The sequence below is a fragment of the Herpailurus yagouaroundi genome, unplaced genomic scaffold, assembly GCF_014898765.1.
Source record: "Herpailurus yagouaroundi ecotype Mexico unplaced genomic scaffold, PumYag 201, whole genome shotgun sequence".
NCBI classification, from domain to species: domain Eukaryota; kingdom Metazoa; phylum Chordata; class Mammalia; order Carnivora; family Felidae; genus Herpailurus; species Herpailurus yagouaroundi.
Genome location: NW_024412432.1, coordinates 3,709,182 through 3,734,951, shown reverse-complemented (window position 1 = coordinate 3,734,951; position 25,770 = coordinate 3,709,182).

Sequence of the window (25,770 nt, the reverse complement as noted above, 5' to 3'; positions counted from 1 at the left end):
GTTTTTCCTGGCCATCCATTTCTAAGCCATTGGCCTCCCATCAATGATCGCGTGTACTTGGAATCACAACAGACAAAGCACAGCTGAGCTGATGCTAATCAGAGGCAGTTCATAGAGAGAACCCCTGGCTGCATCCCTGCTGACAATGGACAGAAAGAAGTAAAAAATAACAGTGAATAAAAAAAAGCCATGCTAACAAAGAACATGTTAGAACAACAGCCACCACAAGAAGTGTCCCCACATTCACGTGTGCTTTCCTTCCTGTGACTACACCAGTCCAAAATTTCTTACATGAGCCCTCCTAGCCTCATAGAAACTCACAGGTCCTGTGCAGTTGCCCAGTGGGTGTGCACACTGCAGCAATGGCTGTAAATATAAGCAGACCCTAACTGTGCCTGGAAAGTGGCTAGAGACAACCCCTCTCAAAGGGCAAGCTCGTCTAAAAAATTTTTTTTATGTTTTTATTTATTTTTGAGAGAGAGAGATACAGAGTGAGAGAGAGACAGACAGAGCACGAGTGAGAGGCAGAGAGAAAGAGGGAGACACAGAATCTGAAGAAGGCTGCAGGCTCTGAGCTGTCAGCACAGAGCCCAACACAGGGCTCAAAGTCGTGAACTATGAGATCATGACCTGGGCCAAAATCAGATGCTTAACTGACTAAGCCACCCAGGTGCCCCAAGAGCAAGGTCTTTGAAAGCAGCAGGGAAGCCTGTGAGTACCTGTGTGCAAATCTGTGCAGGTTTGTGCTTTGGTTCATGTCTACACCATGGCTGTCTTAGAAATTAGCCAATCTCAGCATTGGCTTCAGTGGCTGAAGGAAGTGGGTGAACAGCATTCCAGGCCAGATCAACATTGGCTACAGTCAAACAAAGACAATAAATATGATTTTCTTGGCTGTAACTAGACTCAAGAGCAGAATTTTGTCCAAGCCCACCTCAGTCCTTACTGAGTATATTAAACAGACTCTCTGTTGATTTGGGCAACATCTCGGTGCTGGATCAGCCCTGCTGGCTGGACCAGCAATGGGCCCGGGTCATACCCATAACTCATCTCTCTCCTTATACTGGAAGCAGCCTTTTTATGTCCATTGGGTCTTTGTTGTATTTAAGAATGGTTTCCTATGGAGTGTATACAAACAGTTACTCTTACTTCTCCTAATTCTGGCTCACATGTTGCAGTGGCTAAGAGCATGGACTCTAGAGCCACAATGTCCAGGTGCAATTCCCAGTTCTTGGGCAACCTTGAGCAACCCAGTTTACTTTCTAGTAAAAGAGAGGATTATCATTAATTATTATTAATAATAATTAATTATTATAATATATATAATAATATAATTAAGTATCATTAATTATCATTAATAATAATACCATTATTGTGTCATTTATATAATATGTTGTTATTTCTGAAGCTTCCTTACTTCCCGAGCTCATAAAACACAGCTGAAAAACGACATCTAATGGATGGGGAAAGAGAAAAAGATGTCTGCTCTTCCTACACCCACTCGTGCTTTCTCTATTCTCCAGATGTCATCTGGTTTGCTGTTTAAAAACATGCAAATATTGTCATTCTTATCAATGTTACCATTCCCTTGATTATAAAAAATAAAAAAGGTTCCCATGGCTCTTAGGTAATTTCAAAATGTTAAACATGGCCCCAAGACCCTGCATGATCTGGCCTTAACCATTTCTTCTACTTGGTCTTGGGTGACCCTCCCCTGGGCCCTCCTCATTTCAGCCTCATTGGCCCTGAGGCAGGTTTACAGAGCCTTTGAATGTGCCCTCCCCTCAGTCAGACACCCTTTACCTCCTACCTGTACTCCCTTAACTTCCTCCCACGCCATCTTTTCTGTCACTTTTCTGGCACTGTAGGCAAGTTAGGGCTCCCCGCCGTCCTCCTTCATAACCCTGCAAAAACTGAAATTAGTTGCAAACATATCTTTTCCACCTTATACCATCTGTGTTCCTCATCTTTGAATTCCCGGTGCCTACCATGGGTCTTGAATTTATTAGGTAGTTAAAAGAAGGAAATGAAAGAAATAATGCACTTGATGGTTAACGCTAGGAGTTTTTATATAGTAAAATCATTAATCTTTCTGTTTGGTGCTCTTTAGACCTCATTTAAGGAATCCTCTTCTAGCCCTAAGAGATAAATCATTGATTTATATGGAATTGAGTTTTAATATAATATGAGGCGGGGACCCATTTTTAATCTTTCTTTGTATGCATATACTTTGCCAGGACCATTTTATTGAATAGTTTAGTTGTTCTTCATTGATTTGCAAAAGCCATCTCTGTCAAGAATAAGTTTTTCATATTTGTGTGGGTCTGATTCTGGGTTCTGTAGTCCATTCCATTCATCTAATTCTGCCCTAATACCCCATTGTCTCGGTTTCTATCACTTCATAAGTCTTGGCATCTGGTAAAGTGAGTCCTTCTACTGAGTTCTCCATAAGGATTAGCTTGATTGTATTATTGACCATTTTCTCTTTCATATAAATTTGAAAATCAGCTTTGTTGAAATTTTTATTGAAATTACATTGCAAAAATTGGGCAATAATGCATACTTGTGTGATAAATGCCCACAGCCATAAACATGGTATTTTTATCCATTAACATGGTATGACTCTTATTGTAGGTTGAATTATGTCCCCCTAAAAAACTAACCTTTGGTACCTCAGAATGTGACCTTATTTGGAAATAGGGTCTTTACACATGCAATTAGTTAAGATGAGATTATAATGGAATAAGGTGGGCCCTTAAACCAATAGGACTAGTGTCTATATAAGAGGATATAACAATATAAGAAAAGACAGCCATGTGAAAATACAGAGATGGAAGTTAGGTAGCTGCAAACCAAGGAACTCAAGGATTGCTGGCCACCACCAGAAATGAAGAGGCAAGGAAGGATTCTTCGCAGACTCTCAGAAGGAACATGGCCCTGTCGACATCTTGATTTTGGACTTCTAGTCCCCAGAATTGTGAGAGAATAAATTTCTGTTGATCTGAAGACACCCATTTGTGGTGTTTTGCTCTGGCAGCCCTGAGAAACCAATATAACTCTCCATTTAACAAAGTATTCTGTAATGTGTTTTAATAAAGTTGTATAGTTTTCTCCATAAAAGTTTTGTACGTTTTATTTTACATTTATTTCTGTATGACTTTTAGCTTCTGCTACTATGAAGAAAAGGAATGGGCTTTTGCATGTTAATCATCTACTAAGAAAATTTGTTTAACTCCCTTATTAACTTTAAGAATTGTTTGGTTGTTTGGAAGAGGTCTCTGCGATGATGCAGATATCAGGTATCAAAAATAATAATAGATTTGTTTCTTCTTTTGAAAACCTTAAATCATTTCTTTCACTCGCTTCTTTCCCTGCAGAGCAATAGATCTTACCTGGTGTTTTCTTGAGGTCAAGATTTTTAATCATTGATTCAATTTTTAATAATTGTAGAGTAATCCTGATTTTGCTTCCCAAGTACATATATAAAATTATATATTATATGGCTATATCTAAATATATAAATATTAATATATATATGTGTATATATATATATATGCATATATATCCAGTAATGGTCATGACTTATTAATTAAGGTCTTCAAATCTTGTTTTATTTTATTTGTTTATTGATTAGCACTATGGTGGTAAATTGACAAATTTCTCTTTGCAGTTCTATCAATTTCAAGATTATATATTTTAAAAAAATCTTTTTAACATTACATTTTTTGAGACAGAGAGACAGACAGAACATGAGCCAGGGAGGGACAGAGAGAAAGGGCGACAGAATCCGAAGCAGGCTGCAGGCTCCAAGCCATCAGCACAGAGCCCGATGCAGGGCTCAAACTCACAAACTGTGAGATCATGACCTGAGCTGAAGTTGGATGCTTAACCAACTGAGACACCCAAGTGCCCCTAACATTACATATTTTAAATGTATGTAATTAAGACCATACTATTTAAAATTTAACCTTTGTTAATGTATAATAAACCTATCAGTAGTTCTTGCCTTAAAATAGTTTAGGGGCGCCTGGGTGGCTCAGCTGGTTGAGCGTCTGACTTCAGCTGAGGTTATGATCTCTTGGTCCATGAGTTCAAGCCCCACATCAGGCTCTGTGCTGACGGCTCGGAGCCTGAAGCCTGCTTCAGATTCTGTGTCTTCCTCTCTCTGCCCCTCCCCAACTCATGCTCTGTCTCTCTGTCTCTCTGTCAAAAATAAACTTTAAAAAAAATTTTAAAAATATGTTTAGACTCATGGTATTATGGTTACTTTTTAGCTTTTTGTTGTTGTTACTATTCATCTGTAACCATATTTTTTCATCTATGACTCTCAATCATTCTGTGTTCTCGTGGTACTAATGGAACTTTTATAAAAGACATAGAAATTATTAAAAACAAAAACAAACAAAAAAAAAAAACAACCTTCTGGGGTACCTGGGTGTCTCAGTCGGTTAAGTGTCTGACTTTGGCTCCAAAAATCAGTAAACATTAAAAAAAATTGAACAACAACAACAAAACTGATAATCTTTTGTCTTTTAACTGAAGCGTGTAGTATGTTTACATTGAATGTAATTTCTGATATGTTTGTATTTATTTTATGGTAGATTGCATCCATCAAATATTATTGTGCATCTCTGAACTAGCCCTTCTGTGAAGATTGCAACTTCCCACCCACTCTACTGATCTCAACAGTCCCCATGCAGCTTGCCAGTAAAATGTGGGGGGAGGTGAAGTGTGTCGTTCCTGGTGATTTGCCACATTTCCTTTTCTTCTGCCACAACACCTGCAATGTTCAGGACAGAGGCTGCTCTGTGAGCCTGGGACCAGAATTGCTGACAAGGTGTGGCAGGGCCACACTGGACCCACAGTATAGACATGAGAGGGAGCAAAGAACAAACATTTATTGTTGCAGCCTAGTCCCAATGAGATATCTGGCTGGTTTATAACCCCAGCACAACCTGGCCTACCGATTGAAGCACATTTCTTAATCTTATTTTGCTCTTTTTATTTGTCCATTTTATAAAAGTTATTTTTATGATTGTTGTTTTTTAATTTCTATTATCACTACCTGCCTTGCATTTCTTAAGATTTTTTGAGGTTGTTTTTCTTCTTTCTGTCCTTGTTCTCCTGCAATAGTATAGACATTATACACTTAGTTACTATTCTTTCAATGACTACTCTAGCAATTTTAACATGGATATTTGACTTTACAAAGTCTAAACTTGTCAACATCTGAATAACAAAAGAAACTGAATAACTAAAGGAATGCTTTTTTTAAATAATACCTTCCTCTCTTGATTTATATAAACTCGTTGTTATATATTTTAGTGCCATCTTGAGCTGTTAACAATTAGACATTATTTTAACCACTGATTACTTAGATTTTATTCATATTTAACACTTTTCCTTACTCAGGACTCCTTGTACCTCCTACCTCTTTTCTGTTCCTAGTATACGGAAAGTTTTTAATCATAAATGGGTGTGGAAATTTGTTCAATGCTTTTACTCCATTGAATCATACGGCCATATGGTTTTTCTCTTTAGACTATTAATATGGTGGATTTCATTAATTTTTAAGTATTGAACCAGACTTGCACTCCTGAAATAAGCCTCACTTGGTTGAGGCATTTTATTCTTTTAATATATTGCTAGATTCAATTTGCTAACATTTTGTTGAGCATTTTTGCATCTATGTTCTTGAAGGATATTGGTCTATGGTTTTCTTTCTCTGTACTGTCTTTGTCTACTTTTGTTATTAAGGCAAAACCACCAACACAAAGTGAGTTAGAATATATTCCCTCTTTTATTTTCTGGAAGAAATTAGAAAATAAATGTTACTTCTTTAATGTTTGGGAGAAAACACCAGTGAAACCATCTGCTCCTGAAGATTTCTTTTCTTGGAAGGTTTTTAACTATGAAGTCAATTTCTTTAATAGGTATAGGACTATTCAGATTATCTCTTTTATTTTGAATAAACTTTGGTAGTTTGTGGTTTTTAAAGAGTTAGTCCATTTCACCTAAGTTATTTATGTGTGTAATGTTGTTTGTTGCATTCCTAATTATCCTTTTGACATCTGGGGAAACAATAATTTTAAATGTATTTTCCTTTTTGCCTGTCTCTGCCAGAGTCAAGGACAAAACAAGAAGTTACCCTAACATCTCCGTCTGTTAGGCCTTTTTTTTTTTCTAGTTATCACATAAAGATGTAGCCCTTTCATGGTTTACTGACTGATGAAGGGTCTCATTCTTTCTGTTTCTGCCTGTTCTTTGAACATGTGACCCATTAAAACCCTGGCTAGAGAGCTTGTATGGCTAATAAATATACCCATAAGAGACACCAGCTCACTTACCCTGTGGTTCACACTTTCTTTTTCCTTCTGGTGCCTGATAATTATCTGATGTTTTTCCCAGTTCAGCCATGCATTCTTAGGTTTTTTTTTATTTTATTTGTTTACAATATTCTAACCAACATTTTAAAGTATATTGCACTTCTAAGAAAGATTTCTACAAAACTCTAAGCCACCAAGTTTCTAGGAATAATGAGATAGTCTCTTTTTCCACTGGTTTGGAAAAAAGTGCAAGTGTGAAAATATTAAATGTGATTGAAGGAAAACTGGACAGTGATGTAATGAGGAATACAATTTGGCAGTATGCATTGAAATGTTTTATGCTGCAGCAACTCCACTTTTCAGTATCTATCCCAGATGAAAAACACTGAAATATTTATGAAGAGGGGAAAACATTGGGTGAATTAAGACACATGTTTATATTGTACAATATTCCAAATACAATAATACGGACAGCTCTGAGGATTTCTTGAGATTATTAATAGAGACAATGCAAGTATCTGCTTAGCACAGACTGTGTGCTCAACTAGTCTTAATAAATGTTTTGTTTTTAGATGGTCCCTGTTTTCTTCATCTTTCTGATTTACAGAAATGGTATTGGGTGTGTCAAACGGCACTCACTGAATCAATTCTTTCTCTCTCTCCCCACCTCAAAAAAGAAAAAGAAAGAAAGAAGGAAAGAAGAAAGAAAGAAAGAAAGAAAGAAAGAAAGAAAGAAAGAAAGAAACCAATATCTCTAATGGACATAGAAAAATTAATCAACAAAGTCCTCAACAAAATATTTGCAAACTGAAGTCAAGAGCACATTAAAAGTATCATTCACTATGATTAGGTGGCATTTATTCCTGGAAGGCAAAGACAGTTCAACATATGAATCAATGTGCAACACATTAATAGAATGAAAGATAAAAATCACATGATTGTATCAGTAGATGCCAAAATATCACAGACTTTCATGGTAAAAACTCAACAAATTGGTATAGAAGGCACATACCTCAACACAATAAAGGCTATATATGACAAACCCAGAGATAACATCATACTCAATGGTTCAAGGTTGAAAGTTTTTCCTCTAAGATGAGGAACAAGACAAGGGTATCTACTCCCACCACCCATACTCAACATAATACTGGAAGTCCAAGCCAGAGCAATCAGACAAGAAAAAGATATAAAAGGCATCCAAATAGGAAAAGAAGAAGTAAAATTGTCTTTGTTTACAAATGATATAATCTTATATAGAGAAAATAAAGATTCCATCAAAAAATCCTGCTAGAACTAACCAGTGAATTCAGTAAAGTTGCAGGATACAAAATCAATATACAGAAAATAGTTATGTTTCTATATAGTAATAAAATATCTGAAAAATAAATGAATAAAACAATCCCATTCACAATAGCATCAAAAACAATAAAATACAGGGGCGCCTGGGTGGCGCAGTCGGTTAAGCGTCCGACTTCAGCCAGGTCACGATCTCGCGGTCCGTGAGTACGAGCCCCGCGTCGGGCTCTGGGCTGATGGCTCAGAGCCTGGAGCCTGTTTCCGATTCTGTGTCTCCCTCTCTCTCTGCCCCTCGCCCGTTCATGCTCTGTCTCTCTCTGTCCCAAAAATAAATAAACGTTGAAAGAAAAATTTTTTTAAATAAAAAAAACAATAAAATACTTACGAATAAATTTAACCAAGGAAAGATCTTTACACTGAAAGCTACAAGACTTTGACAAAAGAAATTGAAGAAAGCACAAACAAATGAAGGATATCCTATGTTCATGGATCAGAAGAATTACTACTGCTAAAATGCCCTTATCACTCAAAGATATCTATAGGTTCAATGCAATCCCTATTAAAATTCAAATGATTTTTTTCACACAAATAGAAAAGACAATCTTGAAATTTGTATGGAGCCACAAAAGACCCCCAAATAGTCAAAGAAATCCTGAAAAAGAAGAACAAAACTGAAGGAAGAACAGAATCTATAGACACATAGACCAATGGAACAGGATCAAGAGTACAGAAACAAACTGTTACATACATTTGTCAACTAATATTTGACAAGGGAGCCAAGAATATTCAAATGTGGAAAGAATAGTCTCTTCGAATAAAATGGCATTGGGAAAACTGGATAACCACATGCAGAAGAATGAAATTGTCCCTTTATCTTTTTTTTTTTTTACGTTTATTTATTGTTGAGACAGAGAGAGACAGAGCATGAACGGGGGAGGGGCAGAGAGAGAGGGAGACACAGAATCGGAACCACGCTCCAGGCTCCGGGCCATCAGCCCAGAGCCCGACGCGGGGCTCGAACTCACGGAGTGCGAGATCGTGACCTGAGCTGAAGTCGGACGCTCAACCGACTGAGCCACCCAGGCGCCCCTGGCCCTTTATCTTACACCACTCATCAAATGAACTTAAGATGGATTATAGACTTAAAGACCTGAATCTATAAAACTACCGGAAGAACCGTAAGGAAAAAGCTCCTTGACATTGGTCTTGGCAGCAATTTCCTAGATCTGACACCAAGAGCACAAATAACGAAAGCAAAAATAAGTAAGTGGGACTACAACAAATTAAAATGCTACTATACAGGAAAAAAAAAGAAAATTAAAAGCAACCCACTGACTGGGAGAATGTATTTGCATATCATATCTTTGAAAGGGGCTAATATCCAAAATAAAGAACTCACATACTCAATAGTTTAATAGCTAAATAAATAAATAAATGGCAGAAGAACCAGACAGTTTTCCAAAGAAGACATACAAATGTCCAAAAGGTATATGAGAAGGTGCTCAACATCACTAATCATCAGGGGAATACTAATCAAATCCACAATGAGATATCACCTCATGCTTGTTAGAATGGCTATTATCAAAAAGATAAGATAAATAAAAAAATAAAATAAAAGATTAGAAATAACAAGTGTTAATGAGGATGTGAAGAAAAGGGAACCCTTGTGTGCACCGTTGGTGGGAGTGTAGTTTGGTGTAGCCACTAGAAAATAACATGGAAGTTTCTCAAAAAAAATAAAAATAGAATTACAATATGATCCAGTAAAATGCCACTTCTGGGCATATACTCAAAGGAATTGAAATCAAGATCTCATACAGATATCTATACTCCCATGTTCACTGCAGCATTATTCACAATAGCCAAGATACGGAAACAACCTAAGAGTCCATTAATGGATGGATGGATAAAAATGACATAATATAAATACAAGAAAGGAGGAAATCCTGCCATTTTTGACAACATAGATGGACCTTGAAAGCATTATGCTAAGTGAGATAAGTCAGAGAAAAACATACTGTATGATATCACTTATATGTGGCATCTAAAAAAGCCAGACTCAGGGAAACACAAAGCGGAATGGTGGTTACCAGGAGTTGGGGCTGGGGGAAATGGTGAGATGTTGGTCAAAATGTACAAAGGTCCAATTATAAGGTTAAGAAGTTCTAGTGATCTAATACATAGCATGGTGATGATAGCTAATAATTTTGATTCATGTACTTGAATGTTTCTAAGAGAGTAAATTTTAAATGTTCTCACCACAAAAAAGAAATGATAATTGTATGAAGAGATTAAGGCATTAGCTACTGTTATGGTGGTACTCAGTTTGCAATATACAAATGTATCAAATCAACACATTGTATGTTCCTTAAGCTTATACAACACTATATGTCAATTATATCTCAATAAGGTTGGCAAGGGTAGAGGGACTGTCGGGGAATTACAGAACACAAGACGTAGCAAACACAACCTTCTATGCTCTATTTTATTTATTCTTTTCATTCACCAATCAGCAAAACTAAATATATACAATAATATATTTACTCTTAAAATACTTTGAGTCAAGTGTCTGGCTGCATCTAGCACTTTCCTTTTAATGTAAATGTTTCCCCTTTAAGTAGTAAAGCAATTAAATATCCTTAAAATTGACTGGGTTTGTAGATAATCCCTTGTAAATGATAAGCAATTCAAACATTTTTTTTTCCTTTCTATAGAACTCCTTTTTGGAATTTATCTAAGCTTATTTTGATAAAAGCCTATAAAGGATTGGGTTTGGGGAAACACTGGACTTCAGTTCACACATAAGTACAAAGACCTCCTGATTATAACTCTACAGGGAGAAAATCATGAATTCCCTGAATGTCAAGTTTCTTCATACAGTCAGAACCTGGGTCATCATACAGATGACCCACTGGCATACTGATAACACCCCTGCACATCCATTCTAACTCGGTTTGGGTGGCCACAAAATCCCAAGTGTGTGTTAGCGGAAATTTTTCCAGGTAGAGTCAAAAAAGGTCTTACTTAAAGTAGTGTTTACATGGAGATTTCATGTTCCCCTAAACACTATCATGCAGATCTATTTTTTCATCCCATAGGAAATGGGATTCAGTATGTTCACGGTACCCACTATTCCTTCCAAACTCTTAGTTGGCACTATTCATAATTGTGCATCACAAACTAATATCACATTGTTCTTCAACCCTCACCCTTGTTGAATGGGAATAGATGAAATACCCAGAAGAGGGGGGATTTCATCTGGTAGCAACTGTGCCCCCCAAAAAGGGTTGGGGAGATTATGTTGCTAAAATTCATGGACCAACTTATTCACAATGGAATCCACTCTTATCGTGAGCTACCTGGAAGAGCTAAGTTTTTCATGGTCGCCCTGTCCCCTCGTCTTCAAATACAGCATTTCAAATGTCATTACTCACGTTCTGTCAGTATCCAAAAAAGATAATTCACCAGAATGGATCAGCCCAATCGAGAAAGCCTAGTCCAGCCCTGTAGGAGGTACAGGGAAGTATATGGCATGATTTCTGCCTTCACATAGCATAATAAAATAGAAATGTAAACCTTAAATGGCTAGAACTGAGACATGCTCAAATGGCAAGGCTCAGGTAATAAACAGCAAGAATTCAGAGATGGTAGAAGCAGTGGAAGCTGAAGTAGCATGACAAGATTTTACCGAGAAAGTAGGTCATAAGCCAGGTTTTATAGGATGGAGAGGATGTAGACGCATGTGGGGAGGCAGGACATGCCTGGTAGGGAGATACTCATGACCTTTTAAATTGTTTCCTTTGTTCCAGCCTTGCTCCCAGTTAGCTATCCTTCACAGTGCAGTATACCCGTGCAGCGGACATTGGCTGTGGCTCCCCAGTATCTATTACTTTCATCCTCTATTGAGGGTAGTTTATCTCAGCACAAGCGTAGCACTGACTGAGACCCAATTCTAGAAAATAAAACCCAAGAAAATCTCCTTGTTCTTAAAAGAAAATCAAAAAGCCAATATTTCTGTCTTTTTGGACACAATAAGAGAGTATATAGCATGTAAAAACCAACCAAACAAACAAAAAAACTGGAGGGAGTTCACTTTAGGATGATGCCAAAAGTGTGGTTGATAGAATCTGGGTCTCTAATGGCATTGCTGAGCCACTGAGGCAAACAGCTCTGAACCCCACATATCTCTGGGCTTCTGGTTATCTAAGCTATTCTATTCTGTTCTGCTCTGTTCTATTCCATTCTTTTTTTTTTTTAATATGAAATTTATTGTCAAATTGGTTTCCATACAACACCCAGTGCTCATCCCAATAGGTACCCTCCCCCACCCTCCCCTCCCTCCCACCTCCCATCAACCCTCAGTTTGTCCTCAGTTTTTAAGAGTCTCTTATGTTTGGCTCTCTCCCTCTCTAACCTCTTTTTTTTTCTTCCCCTCCAGCCATGGACTTTGTTCTATTCCATTCTGTTATGTTCCATTCCATTCCATTCCTTTCATTCCATCCTACTCTACTCTTATTTTTTTTCTTAAAAAAAAAAAAGGAAGAAGAAAATCCTTAGGAATAAATTTAACTGAGGAAGTAAAAGACTTGTACACTGAAAACTATAAAAATTGATAAAATGTAAAGAAGACCTAAAAATTAAAAAAAAAAACTGGTTGAAATCTACTAATTGATTTCATAATTCACACATGGGCCATGGCCTACAGCTTGAAAAACACTGGACCATAGCTTTAAATGTCTGGAAACATGAAAGAGTGAATATACAACTAGGGATAGAGCTTAAATCAATCTTCCTCAAAAGTATCTTTTATCATTAAAAATAGAACTACCCTATAATCCAGTAATTGCACTATTAGGTATTTACCCAAGGAATACAAAAATACTAATTCAAAGGGATACATGCACCTCGATGTTTATAGCAGCATTATCTACAATAGCCAAATTATGGAAACAGCCCAAGGGCCCATCGACTGGTGAAAGTATAAAGATGTAATATGTATATACGATGGAATATTATTTAGCCCTAAAAAATGAAATCTTGCCATTTGCAATGACGTGGATGGAGCTAGAGAGTATTATGCTAAGTGAAATCAGTCAGTCAGAGAAAGACAAATACCATATGATTTCATCCATATGTGGAATTCAAGAAACAAAACAAATGAGCAAAGGGGAAAAATTAAGAGAGAGAGAGAAGCAAACCAAGAAATAGACTTTTAACTACAGAGAAGAAACTTCTGGATACCAGAGGGGAGGTGGGTGGAGGGATGGGTGGAAAAAGATGATGGGGGTTAAAGTGTGCATTTATGATGAGCACCAGGTGTTGTATGGACATGTTGAATCACTACATTGGACACCTGAAACTAATATTATACTGTATGTTAACTAACTTAAATTAAATAAAACTTTTTTAAAAGATAAGAAAAAACTAGATACAAAAAAAAGTATCTTTCATCTTAAGTCTCCTGTGTACATTAAATATTTGTGTAAACATTATATGACACTGTATTAAGCAGTCTATACATTATACTTTTAAGGGTAAGTTTCCTTCCTACATTTCCAAGTAAAAACAGTGCTCTAAGAAATCCTGCACTGCTTTCCCTGGAACTCAGCTTCTACCCCCAGGAATCTCTTCCTCTGCAGGAAACACCAACCAGTGGGACAAAGTCCAAGCTCCTGCACAAGCTTGAATCAGCCTTCAGAACAAAACCCTTCCTCGTGGTGTTTCAGGGGTACTGGGAAACCAGAGCATGGACTCTAAACTTAAGTTGCAGGTTCTAGGCACAAAAGTTACATGTTGAAATCAATATGTGGGTAATTCATAGGAGTTAGACCAGTCTGGGCTTAAGGAAATTTAGTTTGTCAGGGAAAGAGGAGTGGATGATTCAAAAAGACAAAACTAGGGGATAGAGAAACGAGTTAAAAAAAAAAAAATATATATATATATATATATAACAGCTGGATGATTACAGTACTGATCCAGGATGGAGAGATAAGGGCCTCTGCTAAGCCAGAGGAAACATCACAGAGGAGGCTATCCCCTGGCATTTAGGGGCACTAGGATATAAAGTGATTGATAAAAATTATAGGCAGAGACATACTGGAATGCTCGTACAGGAGGTGGGGAAAGCCCTCAGAGCCGGGACAATTAGGTATGAGAGGAATATCTTGGTATGTTTGCCCTGAAGAAGAGACATTCTACTGGGAAGAAAAATGTCTTCAACTTTTAGATGTCTGCATCCAATTAGCAGATGTCAGAGACAGATTAATATTCAACATTGGGCAAATATTCTTAATTTATTTATTAAGTTATTTTACAACCAAATGAGACTCCTGAAGGGACAGAGTCTTTGATCAGTGAAGGTGTTCAACATTGACACTTAGTTGGCATAAAGTCCAATGACAAACAGGCAGGGAACATTGACCACATCTGTGTCCTGCAGCTTAGTGCAGGTCCCATCATGTGCAAATAGCCAAACACCACTGGTCCAACGGTAGTATGCCCAAGGTCTCTTTGCAACTAATTATTGAATTCTAAAAAGTCTTGGGAGGGGACAAGGGTGTGGGAGTACAAATATACACTGGGGAGAAAAAGCACTGTATGCTTTTAACCAATACATAATTAATGCATACCCGTGGAAAATACTTTCAAATGTTTCAAGGTAAAATTTCCATGCTGCACATAGAGTGGCCAGTTCCCTGTCTTAGGGTATTGCCAGCTGCTGTAACAAACAAGAACTCATCTTTCAATGACTTTCTGTAACAAGAGTTTATTCTTACAGATATAATGGACAATGCAGGTGGGCAATGCAGAGACCCAGGCTCTTTCCATATTATTTTCTGCCTTCTCTTAAGGCCTCAGCATCATTTGCAAGTAAAAGGACTTGAAGGGGCTTGCGTGCAAAGATTTCACAGGCCAGGCTTAGACATGGCACACATTTGTCCCTATTCCCATTCCACGGAGTGATTTCATTCACATCTAACTGCCAGGGATGCTGGCAAAGTCTAGCTGGTACAAAGATGGGCAGAAAAATTTGCTCTATCCATGTGTATCCTTCCTCCCACACATGGATTACACACCATCCCTCCCACAGCTCCTTCTGCTACAACAACCATTCAAAGATTTAATTTTTTTTTACCTCATGGCCAAATCAAGTGGCCAATGAATGATAGGCTACTAAACTTTGCAGTGAGCCCAACACAATATTGAGAAAACTGCCAAGGTCACATTGTTTGTTTTCCAGGCAAGGGAGCTCATGGCTGTGTCAGCTGGTATTTGAAGCCAGTGACTGCACGTAATGATATTTTCAATTCTTCCTTTGAACATTGGAAGGGATGGTATCTCAACCAACATCTGAGATGATACATTCTGGCTTTTCAACTACTCTTATTGTCTAAAAGGTTCTTTAATACCTAGCCAATGGTTCCCTCTACTTGGCATCAAGCCAAAACTTTTTGCTCATGTCTGTCAGTGGACCCAGCCTGCCATGCCAATAAAAAGAACAGCAAGACCAAACAAGAAAAAGAACTAATACCTTTGCATACCTGTCTCCTGCCTTTTCTGTGTGGAGTGATTGACACATTCTTGAGCCATGATATCTGAGCTCCATCTCAGACTACAACATCTTCAGCCTTCCTGGGAACTTCCTGCTGCACAACCTGCCACTCACCCGGCACCCCATCAACTCAGACCTAATAAAGGATTATTTTCTCTATGTTAATGATCAATTATATTTTTATTGCTGATTTATCAACCACCTCTCTTTTATTAGGGTTACTCTGTGTCTTCTTTGCTCTTTTTTTTTATTTTTTATTTTTAAAAAAATTTTTTTTCAACGTTTATTTATTTTTGGGACAGAGAGAGAGCATGAACGGGGGAGGGGCAGAGAGAGAGGGAGACACAGAATCGGAAACAGGCTCCAGGCTCCGAGCCATCAGCCCAGAGCCTGACGTGGGGCTCGAACTCCCAGACCTCGAGATCGTGACCTGGCTGAAGTCGGACGCTTAACCGACTGCGCCAGGCGCCCCCCTCTTCTTTGCTCTTTGAAGTCTTTCATCCCCTCCGTTTGATCTTCCAGAACAACACTTTTTGTTCTTAACTACGATGTCTTTCTTTCACTGAGCTACTGCATTTTTAAATAAAAAGATTAGTTTTCTCATCCCCAAATGTCTGGTATGGTATTATTTTTTATTGTTCAAGCTGTGATTTATTTGTTTCCTTCAGCTCTCTGTTCTCAGAGTTCAGCTTGTTCCCTCTCTCTCCCTGGGGTTGTCTTGTAGATTTTCTTTGCCTGTTTCTGGTGTCTCTTCACCCTCAGGACTCAAGTCAGATTGGTGGGGAACTTTAAGCCGTAATGACCTCATGAAGCACAGGTTCCTGCTGCCAAAGTGGCAGGCTTGTATGAGCCCAGAAGAAAGGTTCTGTTCCTCCTGGAATGCTAAGCAGAGAAGTGTGCCTTTGCCCCGACTCAGGGGAAGACAGGAAGCCAACGCTTCAGATATCTTCTCCCACTGTTTTAGGACCTAGGAGGCCCAGAGGTACATACACTCTAGGGGTCATAGTTCTCTGAGGACCATGGAGTTCTACCAGACACCAGGCTCCTATAAGAGGTACAAAGTCCTGCACCTTCTTAGCCTCCTCTGACCCCTGGCAGACTCTGAGGTTCACACCCTTCCCATCCTGCCCAATTGTAAGCCCAGTAGCTGTGCATCTGGGACAGCTGGTAGGTAGGTGATCAGAAGGAGTTAAACAAGGAGGGTACCAGAAATGCTTGTTCATGGCTAACTTCTGAGAATCTTCCCTAGTAGATGCAATTCTAAGAACATTAAAATTCTTCCCGATAAAATTTCATTACTCACTTATCTCCTTTAAAGAGTGGCATTCGGTTGCAGTTCAAATCTTTTAGCCAGGACTCTTGAGAACCAAGAGATAATTCTTCAGTTGGCTTGAGGGTTTGACGACAAAGGCCTTTTATTCTGGTAGCTTGATTTTGTTTCAGGAATTCATGGGGCTTTCAGCTAGTCACTGATGTTTCTGCATCTCCACATCTCTGTCTTCATGGAGCTTATTGGAGAATGTTAATTGCTTGGCCAAGGCCAGTTAGGGGAAAATAGTTACAAAAATTCCAATCATCACTGTGTACAGGAATCTCATAGGGATCGATAACAGCAATAATGCCCTCTCATACTAATTGTGCATTACCATATGCCAGGCCTTCTCCTAAGAAAGTATTTTCTGCAAATAACACCATCAAATTATCATAACTATCCCAAACTCACCTTGATGATGCAATAGCAAAGCCAAGGAATAGTTAAGAAGAAAGACAGTGTGAAATTCTCAATGTTCAAAGAGAGTAGTGGGAGTCAACACAATACCACAGCCCTTGCTCTTAATGGACCTACCACTCTACCTCCTTTTATTTATTTATTTATTAATTAATTTATTTATTTATTTTTATTTTTTGCTGGTGCAGAGGATCCCAGACTTTGGGATCATAAAGAACCAGTAGATTGTTGACATTGGCATATTTTGGTAATGTACATAGAACTGCCAAAATTTTTGTTGCCAAGTATCTTCACTGAAAAAGACTACAATCTTTTCTTGTGATCTATTTCACAAAATGAATTATTCATTCCAAAAAAGTTGGGAGGACACATCCTCGTAACTTTAAACATGGATAAATATAAAGTCAATGAAAATCTCACCAAAATACGAAAATTCCACCATGAGCTGGCATCCCATCACAGACAAGCTTTGCTTTTGGGAACCAATTGTTCCAGGGCTTGGACAGCAGAGTGATTTTCCTCTGGAAAAGGGAAAAAGGAGTCAGAAGTGTGCTCAAAGCTGGACCCTACCCCACATGGCATGCTTGTGTCCCTTCTGGTTTCAAAGGGATTCTATTAGGTGCCATCTACTTCCTACAAGTCTGAACAAGATAACAAAAGAAGCAGCCACAGGGCTGTAATGGTGACAAATGATCCCAGGGAAGAGTAAACCACAAAAAAACCTGACCATTTAGTTTTTCAGTAGAATGTTCTGTGCTTAACCTCTGGAGCCAGGCTGTTGACTCTGATTTCTAGTCCCGCATATTACTAGTTTAATAACCTTGGGCAACTGTCCCAACATCTCCAAGCCTCAATTCGCTCAGCAAAATGAGGATATTAACACCTCAAAGAGTTGTGAGGATTTAACAAGATAATACAGGTAAATATGCCTAAATTAGTGTGTTCATTAAATGCCAGATCTTACCACTATCAAGCAACTATCATGTTCCAGGCATATGCTAAGTGTTGAGAATAAATAAGATGTCACCAGAGGTGGCCACATCTATCCCCCCATCCATTCCTTCATGTTCTTCTGCAGCATGGCTTTGCATTCATGCCATCAAAAGATAAACTTTCTCTCTCCTCTCCTCGAATCTGGACATCCCTGTATCTTGCTTTGGCTGCAGTATGGCTGTGTGTGATTTCTGGGCTAGGTCTTCAGAGACAACGCACCTTCCATTTTTGCCCTCTTAGAAGCCAACTGCCATATGACAAGGCTCCAGCTAGACTATTAAATGGAGACAGACTGCGGGAGAGACAGAGGCTGCACAGACAAGAACCAAGACGCCCTAGGAGACAGCCAGGACCAAGGCCCCATGCACATGAGGGAGGCCGTGATGGCTCCTCCAGCTCCAGAGGAGCCTTCATTCTAATGAAAAATAGGCAGCACCATATGGACCAAGGCAAGCTGCATGCCCCAGCCCCACCCAAATTCCTGATCCTCAGAATTGTAGCTAATTAAGTGGTTGTAGTTTTAAGGCAGTAAATTCTGAGGTAGTTGGTAATAGAGGAATAGATAAATGAAACAATCCATAATGGAAGCCAGCAGAGACCCATAGACCACTCCCAGGTCACATGGACAATACTGTGATAGAGATGCTGGGTCTGTACAACCTACTGCGGGCACACAGAGGCAGTGGTTCATCCTGTCAGACCCCTAGTCGAGATAGAGAAGACTTGGCTAGTGAGAGGTGAACCATCAGAGCAGTCTGCCTAGGCACAGCCATGTGGAAAATTGAAAAGCATTCCTGCTCTCCAAGAAGGGCATTCCACATCCCAAGCAAGGAGCCTGGAGGGTCTGAAGAGCTCAGAGGGCATCCCTGTGCTGTCTTGGTGGACCATTCTAATGAAAACCAGATACAAATTTCACTTATTCAAGCCAGGGATGACCTGACATTGTCTTTTCATACATATGTACTTTATTTTCCCAACACAAGATGATAAGTTTCCTGAGAGCAGATGTTCTCTGTACTTTCTTGTATTCACTACCCCTAAGGCCCACTCTGCCAACCCCATCCATACCCTAGTATGGTGCTTTGCCTCGGTAAACACTCAGTGAATATACAGAGGTTGGTGCAGTCATAGACTCTCATTTTTGAAAGGAAACCTGTAATTCCTTCATTTAAACTCCCTCCGAAACTGCTTCAAAGCTGGATAGTCCCAGGTCTGGCCACTGCTGATTGGTCAGTGGGTAAATGCCATACATCTCCTGCTTCACTCACGAAAAGAAGGAAGCTACAGGTTAGCCCCCAGAGCCTTCCTGGACCCCCATGCTGAAGCAAGTCTGAAGACCTTACCACTGACTCTTTGTGCTCCTCCTTTATAGGAATTATCCAAACATTTAATATGTATCAGCCCCTTGGGACTGTAAACTCTGAGTACTGGGAAGCACATACCTTGTCCTTTCCCAGCCTCTCAAGGCCCAGCCTAGTGCCTGTCACATTAGCAAAGTGCGTGACAAAACTTGAGGGACCATACTCATCTTTTCGCTTCAGTGAAAGCAAAATTTTAAAATAAATATCTATGCTGGGATTTCTAGTCTCTGTCTGAGGGCAAAGGAAACTATAGACTTGCAGGAGTGAAGATACAGGGAGATACCTTTTAGGGTTTCAGTAAAACCTGTTTCCCACTTCTCTTTCCACCCTCCATGTCTCAGGTCCTTTCTGCTTGGCCTCCACCTGGCTTCAATCCAATTGGAAGTCAGCACGAAGAGCTTAAAATACAGTGACACCTTTACGTGTTCAGCTTTTCTGTGTAACAAAGAGAGAGAGAGAGAGGTATATAACAAAGAGAGAGAGAGAGAGCACAACGTCCTCACTGGAAGCTTCCTGATACAGGTCAGTGTAAACAATTTTCCTGGTATTCAATGTTAATGAATCTGTAACTTCTGTCCTTCTGTCCCAGCTCCCTCCTGGCATACCCACCCTCTCCAGTACTGAGCCTCAACTATGAAAGCAGACTGGTCTTCAGGAAGACCCTGACTCCATCCACTCTTATCTGTGTGATTGCAAGCAGGTTGGTTAACCTCTCATTGCCTTTACTTCATCTTCTGTAAAATGAGGATAATAAATAGTAACCAGTCAAAGAGTCATTGAAGGGAATTAAATGGGATAATGGGTGCAAAGGAAATTAGCATAGACATATCTAGGAAACGCCAATGTTTAACTGTTAGTAATGTTATTCTTTTTACTGATCACCTCTACCTCATCATTCAAGTCAGAAAGGATCTGTTCATCCGTACCTCCACCAGTGCCAGAAGCTCACTGACACTTATTATGTAAACCAGTGATGTACTTTCATGTTTGACCTTACGTCTCTAATTGTGACATGAAAGGTTGTTCCTCCAGATTTCACTCATTGAACACATATTCATTGAGAAGATATAGTTTGTTGGGTACTGTAATGTATTTCCTGTACATAAGGGGTGCTCAGGAAGTGTCTGACAGATGAATGAATGAGTCCATGAATAAATGACACTCCCACAGATGCCCCTGTTGGATGGAGAAGAGAGGTTTGTCCATCCTTCATCCCAGCTCTTTTCAGACCTGGGTGCTCCCCACTCCTGTGCAGAGCTGCGGAGCCCCCTGGCTTCAGCCCTTCTCCCATTTCTTTGCCTGGCTTCCAACCAAAAAGTTCTGACAAAGAAGCAGTCATTAGAACACATCCGTTTTGTATTACTGTAGTCAGGGGTTATAAAGAATGCTCAAAAAGGGGCATCTCACATGCATATGGAAAGTACCTTCACTCTTCAATCAAGGTCTTATTCTTATAAAAGGGCCATCTCCCAAACTTTAAATATCAAGTGAAAAAGGAATGCTTTGTACATAATTGGCCTGGATCATGGTCAGGACGTGGCATTTGTGCTCTGATAAACCCTGGGAATAATTGAACTGTACTTCCAATTTTTATCTCCATGGAGTGGACAACAATTGATTTTTGCTTGCCCATTTTCATCCTCACTTGTTTTGGTGATTTGAGCCATGCCTCCTTCTCTGGAAGTCTGACAGGGAATGAGACCTACCCTTGCCCCAGCCTCCAAAGTGGAGCAAATATCACAAGTCTGGACCCTCAGGACATCCAAACCACAGAGCCACACGGATGGGTAAGGGAGGTACCAGTTTTAAGTTGGTCTAATCAGGATGACTCCAGGACTGGAGTAGGTGATTCCAGGAGGAAACATTATCTTCTTTTACATGCAATATGGATTGGAAAAGAATGATCCTGGTGCTTTGGGGGCCAAAGATGGTACCCAGAAATGAAGCAAATACAGGGAGAGACAGAACTGAGCCACAAGAAAAGATTGCCTTCATGATTTCATTTGAGCCCCTGAACCAACCCGTGCTTGAAGCCAGAAAATCCTCTAGATTTTTCAACTCTGTGAGTAAATAAATTCCCCTGTCCCTGTTTAAGCCTGCCAAGGTTGGGTTTTTATTTACAACCCAAAGAGTCTTATGTTATTCACAGATCTTGTCACAGTGCCTAAAGTTTCACATTACTTTGCGTTAATGTAGGAAATAAAGCTGTAAAATTGCAGTTGTAAAATGCTATCAACCATCAGCCCAAGAGTTCTTTGATAAATGTCATTTTCATTTACTTGGTAATACTCGCGATTAGACTGTTAGCACCTGAGGATAGAACCCAAAACCACACTGAACAAAAGTAGAGAAGTCAACCATAAAGTGCCATAGTCTATGGCACTCCTTTTGTCTAATTTGTCTTGGAGTTCTGTGGAGAATGATAACCCAGACACTGGCAGTCACAAAAGCTTTGTGAATGTGTGGGCTTGCACTGAGCTAGATTTCTTTTGTTTGGCAAGCCCTTTATGTCCAGCGGCATCCAGAGACATCATCTCCTTCCAGAGACATCATGGACCATAGAAGGAGAACCAGAATTCTTTTCTTTGGATTCTCTTTTGGGTTGTCTGTAAGCCAGTGTTTCAATGACTTTATCTGAAGTTGTCAAATCAGGTGGCGCTTTCTGAGCCTATAAGCCTGAGATTCTTTGAGTCACTCAACCAACCAATGCTATCTATTGAGCGCCTACTCTGTTCCAGATATAGCAGTGGTAAATGGGCACTGAAGATTCAAAGATGAATGAGCACATTTCCTTCAGCCAAAGGGCTTAGAGTCCATGAGTAATGCAGACAATCCCTCCCCCTGCCCATACCTATAACAGGGTATGATTGGTGCCATTACAGAGAAGGCTAAGAGATGGTGGTAGGAACTGTGGGTGAAGTGGTTTTTGAACAGGCATGAGCCAAGCCAGTGAGGATGGAGTGACATGCAGAAAGAGGGAATAGTACTGGCAAAGGAACAGTGGTATGAGAAACTTTGGGACATTTAGTGACCTGGATTTGGTAAACTGAGCTCGAGTGCAAGATTGGTAAACAGTACAAGAAGCAGCAAACACTTCATCGTAGAGAGCTCCCTCTGCCAAGTCAAGGACAACATTTGACTGAGGAAGCCTTCAGTGGCTCCCTATTTTCTATAGAATAAGATCTAGGACTCTGGGGTCCTTGAATCAAGACCAGCAATAGCAATACGTGGTTTTGCTTTTTTATGTTTCAGTAGCAAAGAGAACAAAATACATGATGAGGGCAGAGTCTGGAGTGACCTCCCCGCTCTCGTATGGCATTTTTGTTCCAATCAGCTGCATCCTTTCCCTTATCTCTACTTCCTGGGTCACCCCAGGCCTGGGGGATGAGAGGAGCACAGACATCCCCATGCAAGCCCCATACTCACCCCCCAACAAGCCAGACTCAGCTTAGAATCATTTTTCATTTGGTATGAAGTCATTTTTAAAGTGCCTGCTTTTCATTAGAGCAGTAACACGATAGTCCCTGCGGGGGATGCACATGAGGCAGAAGTGAGACAGCCTTTCCTTCAGACTGTGGCATTTTCCTTTACTGCTTCTCCTCCCAAGTGTTGTGAGTCTTTTGTTCAGAAAACCTGGAGAACATGCCTAAATCTGAGGCTCGGGAGGTATTTGCTGTTGTTGTTGTTGTTGCTCTGTTTGCGTATTTGTGTTTGTTTTGATAGGCATCTTTTCATAAGGTGGGCCAGCTCCAAAAACATTGGCTCTTTTCCCACAGGAGTGTCTGTCATGGGTCAAATGTGTCCCAGGTGTGGCTCCTTCAACATTCAGCTTACACATGCTTCTCATTACATGATCCCCAAGGGCTGTGAAAACATTTTCTTGAGCCTCCCCCAAACATCCACAAGTAAGAATTGGTAAACACTCACTGGAAAGGCACTATTTATTTAGCGTATCACCAGCCAACCCCCAGTCCGATGCCTCCTTAGGCTCCACCCTGCTTCACTGCCCTCCTGTCCAGCACGCCCACGTCCTCTCTTACCCCAGCACGGTCCTTGGGTCTCTCAACATTTCCTCAGCCTTGTCCTGGATTTTCTGACTCCAAAATCACAGAAGCACAGAAGCACCCAAACATTAGAGACCACAGCAGACAGGAGCTTGCAGAGCTTCTGGTGCCCACATCACAATCCCACTTTCCAGCTCCTGCTTCAATTTGTGCAACTGGGATGTGCTTATTTAGCCTTTTAAAAATACAATTGTTTGAGGGGCGCCTGAGTGGCTTGGTTGGCTAAGCCACCGGAATCTTGGTTTCGGCTCAGGTCATGATCCCAGGGTCATGAGATCAAGCCCTGCATGGGGCTCCACATTGGCCATGAAGCCTGTGTAAGATTCTCTCCTCTGCCCCTCCCCTGCTTGGGCAGGGTGCACCCATCCTCTCTCAAATGAATGAATAAACAAACAAACAAACAAACAAACAATTGTTTGATTATCCTTTAGCTCAAACAATTCATAGAAAGGAAGTGACAGGATCACTAAGGGAAAAGTAGACTGTAGCAAAAGCATTAGGCCAATAAGCAGGAAGAGCATTTGTGAAGGCACACTTCTATATGTCTTTGGGACAGTTAATTTTCCTCTCTGTGACTCAGTTTCCCGGGTGTAAAATTAAGGGTTAGACAAGGGGGTTCGTATGCTACTAAAATACTATGATTGAAATAATATGCTGAAATATTATGTATCTATTATTTTGAATATGGGTCATTTAAAACGTAAAATAGAATTACCCTATGGCCCAGCAATTGCACTACTAGGAATTTATCCAAAGAACACAGGAGTCCTGATTCAAAGGGGCACACACACCCCAATGTTTATAGCAGCACTATCAACAATAGCCAAAGTATGGAAAGAGCCCAAATGTCCATCGACTGTTGAATGGATTAAGACGATGTGGTATATACATACAATGGAATATTATTTGGCAATAAAGAAGAATGAAATCTTGCCATTTGCAGCAACATGGATAGAACTGGAGGGTATTATGCAAGGGAAATAAGTCAGAGAAAGACAGAGATCACATGATTTCACTCACATGTGGAATTTGAGAATCTTAACAGATGATCACAGGGGAAGGGTAGGAAAAATAAGATAAAAACAGAGAGGGAGGCAAACCCTAAGAGACTTAAATACAGAGAACAAACTGAGGGTTGATGGAGGGAAGGTGGGCTAAATGGGTGATGGGCACTAAGGAGGGCACTTGGTGGGATGAGCTTTCATTGTCATACGTAAGAGATGAATCACTGGAGTCTACTCCTGGTGCCAAGGGTACACTGTATGTTAACTAACTTGAAAATAAATTAAATAAATAAACAAACAAACAAACAAATAATAACATTCTACTCTCATGCTAGAAAAAAAGTAAAATTATAAATCCCATTTGACTAATAACATAGTCTTTGCGCAGCAGATAATGAGGAACCCAAATCTCACGTTTGTCATCTATAGAAATAATCGCCTTTAGAGTGGGAAGGACGGGGGGAAATTTTAATCATGTACAATACATGGAATAGGGATTGAGGGGTTGAGATTTTTTTTCTCTCTAAGAAGTTGAACGTGAAAAGTAGTCTTATAAAAGGCACACTTGACTCCAGAGGTTTGCAACCATTTCCAGCAGCACAGAGCAGCAGACATGAAAATGAAGAACAAGGCCACCATTGGTGATCGGAGGCCTGGCTGAGCGCCACTGTGCCCCACAGTATCTTCCGATAATTTCACCAAGACAGCCTTCTGGTAGAGACACTGCACTTGGGGACCCTGGGTCTGACCTGGGCGGAGGGGGGGGCGGGAATCCTTAGTGTAAGAAGCAGCCCTCAGCATCCTTCCCTGGTCAAGCTTCCCTAGAGAGCAAAGAAAAAGGAATAAAAGAGTAGCTCAACATGGTCACCTAGTTACAGGAGCTTATACCTGAATTTAATTCAGGTCCCTAAATAGGGCTGATTTTTCAGGTGATGTCAGAGAAGATGACACAGAGATAAAAGAAATTAGCTTGGTTCGCAACAGTAAGGTTCTAGAGAGGCAGCTCTCGGGCCTAAGATGCCACTGGGAGGCCAAAGGGATGGGGGTAGGATCCAGGATTCAAGGAATTTAGCCATGGTTTCAGGGTCCTGGTCCCAACAAGAAACTGGATTGCCAACTTTAAGACACTCTCTACTTTCCACAGATAGAGGGGATGGGGCTTGCTGAATGGCAGCTTCCCAGGCAGGATGAGCTCCAGAACCCAATGGTGGTATCAGACTCTAAAGCCAAGAGGTACTGAAAAAGGAAAAATCCACATTGCCCCTCCCCCTTTCCCTATGTACTCCTACTGAACTTCCATCTGATGTGGACACTTGAATTGCTGACCTGTTTTTCTGTCCTGCTCTGACCAAGGGATCTGGGCTCCCATTTAATGGTCTGAGCTTAATCCCATGCCCTGGCTCATCGCACATTACAGAACCATGGGAAAGCTGTTGTATCCTTAT